The 6,368-nt window shown below is 44.0% G+C and overlaps 2 pseudogenes; both read left to right on the forward strand.

The window, feature by feature from the left end:
* Window positions 1-4,150: 4,150 nt before the first annotated feature.
* LOC125965227 (TBC1 domain family member 12-like) lies at window positions 4,151-5,028 on the forward strand (annotated as a pseudogene).
* On the forward strand, window positions 5,027-5,654 carry LOC125965228 (TBC1 domain family member 12-like; annotated as a pseudogene).
* The last annotated feature ends 714 nt before the right edge of the window (window positions 5,655-6,368 follow it).

Here is a 6,368-nt window from a genome sequence, read left to right on the forward strand (position 1 = left end):
TCCCCTGCATTGGCAGGTAGATTCTTAACCACTGCACCACGCCCAACAAGGAAGATTTTAAGACAGAGCTTCGAGCCCACTTGAGAGCTATGCCTCCCACAACCATAGTTGCTGTGCCAAGTCCACCTGTACAGCCTGTTATGGCAGCCAAGTCACTGTCCATTGCGCTGGGTTACCCAGCTCAGCCAGGACCCAGTGGAGGGAGTGCAGAGGGCTTCTGAGATAGGAAAATAGGGAAATGTTCAGGGGAAGCTCGGAGGTAACTGGGACCCCAAAGAATGATGTCTGGGGGTAGATAAATTTCTGGAAAGTGTTATGCACTGGAAAAGGCTTGTGGATCATATTGGGGCTACTGAATATTTCCATGGATTTTGTTTTTGTTTAACTCCCAGAAAATGGCCAAAGGGGTACCCAGAGATTCTAAATAAAACCTGAAGTAAATGTATCCTGAATATTACATTCAGCTCCGGCAGCTTGGATGGGGTCAAACAAATCACTGTTCTGTGGTGGAGATGGCAACTGAACTTACCCAGAACATCAAATATGTTAGAGTAATTCAAAGCTTGCTGCAGATGTGTTGCCAACGTTAATAGGGATTGTTAGAAAAAATGGGGTGAACAGAGGATAAATAAAACATTCTTCTGGTCAGGTAATGAACCGAAACACATCCCATGGACTTCGGTTGTCCAGGGTTGGGGGTGACAGGTGGCTAACATGTGGCCTAGGGTGGAAAGCTGTTGAACATACAGGACAAAACCTTAATCAGCCACTTTCTGGATTCTTTAAACTTCTCAGAAGCTGCCAGAAGCCAGGGCCTTTCTGGTGAATAGTGGGGTCCTGCTCACAGTTTTTAACATGGTTCTGAGTCAGTATATGTGAGTCCTGGGCCAGCTGTCAACAAGACAGCCCCGAGCAGATGAGGAGAATAGAATAAGACACCGACCCCTTTCAGTGGTTATGCTGATGTCCATAAGTTTTGGATGTGTATAAGCTTTACTTCTCACCAGAAAAAGAGCTGCCTCTATCACCCCCTTCATTGCTGCTCCTTTTCATGCAAAGTTTGTGCTATTTGGCTCACAGATGAGGGGTTATCTAACATGCCACGTCTTCCTGGGGGGCAAGGTCTTGTCAGGCACCACTTCCTGGATGGTTTCTCCCTGATCAAGAAACTAAGGTGGTCTTTGTGTTCAATGGCTGTTCTCCCCCACCCTGCTATGGCTGTGAGGGACCACAACCCTGTGAAACATCACCTTTGGGCACCATCACAACGGAACTTTTGTCAGATCTCACCCTGTGGACAGCCTCAGGTTTCCAGTATGTGGTTCATTTGGGTGGTCCAGTTACAAAAGAGAAGGACAAGAAATAACCAAGAAGGGACATCTCCAGCTTTGGGTCTTTTTTTGGGTCTGCTCTTATGTTGGAGGGTGGTTATAAATATGCAGCTAACCCACACTTTGTTTCACAGTCTGGGGAGAGGGTACAATACCATCATATCTTCACAAGTCTGTATCCTTTTGTGAACAAGACCAAGCACTACTGGGCACTGAAAACTGATCAGCAATGGTGGTGATTTTAAGCAATGTTATTCAGGACTGAGAAAAGTAGATGTGTACCCCCACTCTGGGGTGTTTCATCTTGTCCTGCTTTCTAGGTGCATAGAAAGCTGGTGTTCACGTGCTACTGCTCGTTTACAACATCGTAGAGAAAAAGGAACAGTTCTTTACAGGTGCCCAGTGGAACTGAGGTGACCAACCCATCTCGGTCTGCTTAGGACTGTCCCTGTTTTAATACCAAAAGTCTTCTGTCCCAAGAAAACCTTCAGTCTCAGGCAAACTGGGATGGTTGGTCACCCTAAGTAGAACTGAATATGGCTCTGGTCAAAGTGTATGGGACTAACAAGATTTATGAGGTCTGGCGTTTTAAGGAAACTTCCACATGACTCTTGGTGAATATGTTCATCCACATCCGTGTTATAAAAATAAGGTTTCCAATTTCTAAGCCATGAAGGCCAATATAGTGGAGGAACGATTGTTAAACATAGGATATTGAGTTAAACCACTGTAAAATTCATTAAACAAATATTGAGTATTTACTACGTTCCAATCGCCTTTCGAAGTATTAGAAATAGAGAAACGAGCAAAATAAAGTCCTTAATTTCAGAGGACAAACTCTCAGGAATATAATCCGCAAGGTGGGCATGCTTTTTCTGAATGAATTGTGGGATAAACGTGCACAATGGTCAAACCTTCCCAATACCAATGTGGTGAGTCTACTTGGGAAACGCAGCAGCAAGACGTTTGCATGATGTATCCAATTTTCTAATCTTGATTGCACATCCTGTGAGAAAAAGGTTGGACGTGCAACCTCAGTATATGTGTATTTACAAATTATATGCCTGTACTACTAATATATCAAACACATACGCAAACATGAAAATTAAGAAAGGCTGTCCTGAGTAACCGTCCCTGAGATACGTGCCTCCAACTTTAGAGATGGCTAATACATCCCAGGTCAGTTCATAGACGATAACATGATAATCGCTTGCTAGAAGAATGCAAAGGATATCTGTGCAGCAGCTCAGACCACCTGCATCTTCACACACCGATTTCACCACAGGCTGTGCCCTCCTGGGTCATGACTTGCTTGACCATGTGGTGTCCTCCTTGAGGAAAATATGAGTCCCCCGCCCCGTCTACCTGCCATCTAGACACAAGCATGAAGCTTCACATGGCTTTAAACAAGCTTCTGAAACCCCATGTGGCAGTGCTTCAACTATCTCACTCTTGTCTGTGAGAGTTAGTTTATGAGGGTCTTAAATGTGTATTTTTCTCCTGAAGTGTACTTTTGGGGTGTACACAGCCTTTAAGAGGAGCCAGGACAATGTCAGCCAAGAAGTCTCAGGCCACCTCAAACTGTAGGGCTGCCACCATAAAGCTGCTAGGAAGTTCCTGTGCTAGGTTGTTTGGAAGGTCACCAAACTGGGCCGCCTCAAAAGTCTCTTTGATGCTGTTGTCTGAAAGTCTCTAAGGCCCTCTGGGGCTGAGGCAAAGACTCAGGGCACAGGTGATCAGCCATTAAAGGGTGGTTTAGTTCCAAGCAGGCATTAAAAGATAATTTTCGAAAGCAGGTAAAATCATGACTCTCATACAGATATAAGAATAAACACAAGTTGAAGATTTTATTTAACTCATTCATAGAAAACAAGTGAAGTGATACAACTGGGTCAAAGGATATTATCAATAACAGACAGAGTTATAGGTCAGGAATATGGAAAAGAATGTACAAATAGAGCCAAAACTGGTTTTTTGACTATTTCTCCCCATATAGAATTTGTTTGCATGTCTATAGACAAGAATTATTTGGCATTCCTGTCAGTTACCTACAGTTTACAGAATCAGAATCAGACAACCCAGGTTTGCTTTAAAAATAAACATTTTTCCATTTAAGCACAAATTTTCCCCTACAGTTTCCCTACTTTTGATCAAAAAGAATCTCAAAGATTTCTGATCACAAAATGAATGTGACCTCATTAGATTTGGCCTGATTATTTACGTAGGTGCAGCAAGAATGTTAGTTTAGCATAAAGGCCTTCTTTAAGTTTGCTCTGCTGGAGGTTTCCATAAGGAATCTCAGGTTGGACTTCTAAAATCCTCTATTACTTGCTGTCCTGAGGCTAGGTAGCCACGCCCAAGAAACTTGATCCACCAGGTTTCATCTGCAGTACTTACACGCTTTGGGTGACTTCCTCTCCTCTCAAAGTCCTCAAAACATCTGCAGCCTCCTGGCTGGTCATGGAAGTGAGCTTCCTTACCAGCTGGACCTTGTAAGCCAGGTACCACGAGGGCTTTGTCAGCACTGTTTCAATAAAGTCAACCTTAGTTCCCTAAAAGTGACTGGTCAGGCACCTGCCACAGCTTCCCCAGGTGGGCAGGGAGCCTCTTCCCTTGTTCCTGTGGTCATGTCCACCTGGAGGGGCCCGGTGATGAGGTCACTGCTGGTATGGGCAGCCTGTCCTCCGCAAAGCAGCTGCCTGGCGGCTGCAGACACCAAAGACCATGAACTTGAAGCAGATGGGAATCAGAGGGCGTTATTCTCTCCCTCCTCTTCCAGAGAGCCCCTCTACCTGCCCCGCCCCCCGGTTGTCTGAAACCTTTTCCAAAAAGGACAAAAGGAACTCAGATCAGTTGTCCACAGTGTTCCTTGTTGGAAATTATTTGATAAAGTCCCTCCCAGAGAGAATCTTCAGAAAATCCGAAAAACATTCAGCAGGAAAAAAGCATGAACAGGGAGGACCTATAAATCACCGTTTCAGTCTTTAAGACATAAGAATTTTGAATTTGAGCCACCTTCTACCACCTTTCTGATTCTTGAGTATGGGCCATCATATGATTGACGATTGCTTTTGTGTCCTGTTGAAATCTTTGCTTACTCCAAGAAAATCTTCCTGCCAAATCAGCGACGAGAACACGAGACCTTTGAGCTGAGTCTTAAAATTGAGAAATTAAAGCAGTACATTAAAAAAAAAAATTAAGAAGAAAATATTGCAAATGCAATGGTAATTTGGACCAGGGAAGAAATTCATAGTAGGAAAAAGGTTGGAGAATTGAGGTGCAGGGATTGCCCCCTAGTGTTCATGGTAAAGCTTGGAGTCTAGCTGTAGTAAGTGGACTAAATAGGTATCACTCCTGAACTTTATGCAGTATTCCTCCCCAGAGGAAAGAAATGGTGGGAAAGCTTCAGTAAAACAACTTTTTTTTTTTTTTTTTTTTTTGCGGTACGCGGGCCTCTCACTGTTGTGGCCTCTCCCATTGCGGAGCACAGGCTCCGGACGCGCAGGCTCAGCGACTACGGCTCACAGGCCTAGCCGCTCCGCGGCATGTGGGATCTTCCCGGACCGGGGCACGAACCCGTGTGCCCCGCATTGGCAGGCGGACCCCCAACAACTGCGCCACCAGGGAAGCCCCAACAACTTCTATCTAAACATATCATTCTCTGTAATGCTGGTCCAGAATGATGATTCTCCAGATGCTGGTCTGGAATTAAGCTGGACATATCCTATGCCTTTCCATCTCTCTACATCTTTCAGAAGGATGGTCCATATCAGGATGTTTTATACAGTATCTCAGGAGCATATTCATGTTACAGACCTGATGTTGGTTATGTCCAAGGGGTGTCTTTCATTGTGGCATTGTTCATTCTCAGTTTGGAAGAGGCAGTTGCCTTCATTGCATTTGGAAATCGCATGAATAAGCCATCCCAATTGGCCTTTTTCTGTGTGGATTGCAGCAAGATGTTGAAATATTTTGGAACATCTGAAGTATTCTTTGAGGGCAGTCTCTTTACACATTTTCTCCATATCAAGTAGTCTTACGTTTTCACACTAGCATATACTTGATAGACTGGATATTCACATAGCATCACAAGTCACTATTCCGCTTGATCCAGCCAGTCCAGGCTGGGATGTATTTTGCAGAGATGGGGAGGAATTTTTATTTAGAACTGGGACAGGAATCCTCCAGTTATGTGAAGACATTTTCCTTTAGGTATACTTTATTCACATAGCACAGTTTCTAAATAAATCGGCAGAGGATCTCACACCAGAAAAGCTGTTCGGCTGTGTTGCAGCCATTCAGATACAGAAAAGCACCAGTTAAAGGACTTAGGTCTTTGTGTCAGTAATGAAGGACACAAGAAGGAGACAAGAATAACAGTACTGCTTTTTTTTTTTTTGCGGTACGCAGGCCTCTCACTGTTGTGGCCTCCCCCGTCGCCGGAGCACAGGCTCCGGAGGCACAGGCTCAGCGGCCATGGCTCACGGGCCCAGCCGCTCCGCAGCATGTGGGATCCTCCCGGACCAGGGCACGAACCCGTGTCCCCTGCATCGGCAGGCGGACTCTCAACCACTGCACCACCAGGGAAGCCCAACAGGACTGTTTTGAACAGCTAATCTTCATAATTAACAGACTAATTGAAACATTAAAAAAAAGCATTTTTCATAACAGTATTTTGTTTCCTATGTAAGCACACGGAAGAAAGTTGGAGCAATCCAAAAGAATCAAGCATGGAAAACAGCTGATTTTGAATTTTGTGTCTGAAGTAACAGAAATGAGCAACCTATTGACAATATTATTTTTAAAAAGCATTGCCATTTTACAAAAGAAAAAGTGTAAATGGCTAGTTCATACTCCATAATCTGGGGGTGAATGTTTGAATGCAAAAACATTTAAAATAGTTTTAGGGAAAAAAAGACAGTGACTGGTCGTACCCAATTAAATAAGCATCATTTTCAAATATGACATTCCAGACAAGGCCTTGGTTTCATAACCATTTTTCCAATTATATTTAGTAAAAAGGAGGGTAGATTCTTA

The sequence above is a fragment of the Orcinus orca genome, chromosome 8 (genome assembly GCF_937001465.1).
Source record: "Orcinus orca chromosome 8, mOrcOrc1.1, whole genome shotgun sequence".
NCBI classification, from domain to species: Eukaryota; Metazoa; Chordata; class Mammalia; order Artiodactyla; family Delphinidae; genus Orcinus; species Orcinus orca.